This window comes from Mesitornis unicolor, unplaced genomic scaffold (genome assembly GCF_000695765.1).
Source record: "Mesitornis unicolor isolate BGI_N332 unplaced genomic scaffold, ASM69576v1 scaffold52014, whole genome shotgun sequence".
Taxonomy (NCBI): domain Eukaryota; kingdom Metazoa; phylum Chordata; class Aves; order Mesitornithiformes; family Mesitornithidae; genus Mesitornis; species Mesitornis unicolor.
In genome coordinates, this window is record NW_010179054.1 from 1 (window position 1) to 698 (window position 698).

A 698-nucleotide genomic window follows, 5' to 3' on the forward strand; every position below is an offset into this window, starting at 1 on the left:
GGCGTAAATTTAGTTACATACTGAACAAATATGAAAACGAAGCCACCAAACCCAAGTGAAGACATACCCATCCATTCTTATTCAACACAAGCTGTTTCTTCCTGTTCATCCATCATACAGTTACAGTTTATAAATACAGAAATTGTAAGAGTCTGATTTCTTTTATAACATACTAAGTTTTAGGTTTTCTAACTTGATACCAGTTTTGGTTTTTAGGTAGCAACTCTAGCTTACAGTCTGTGGGTTAAGATGGTAGATTTCAAAGTTTGCCTTCTTTCCCAAAGGCATCTTAAAAAAAGCTATAGAGAAATTTTTCATAGGTGAAAATTTAACCTTAGATGCCATCTTTTGCTCACTAGAGGTACACAGGCTTATAGATGACATATCATGTTCAACTAAACACAGTCTGTTCCATCAGAACTTATCAATTAAAGCAGTATATTACAGAAAATACAGTGTACTTCAGATTTTCCTCTATACTTTCAAAAGCATGATTCAGACACTCCATAGACAACACTGAATTTCTACATTGCTTTAACTATATAAAAAGGATGTACCCACCAGCAGCTGTCTCAAAAAACCAAAGTGGTGCTGTGCAGCATTAGTTTGGCTGATATGGCTGTAAGGGGCTGGAGGTGCAAGCCAGTTCAGGAACTGGCTGGTTACCCTTTGGCCCGGAGCCCCTTTCCCTTTACCGA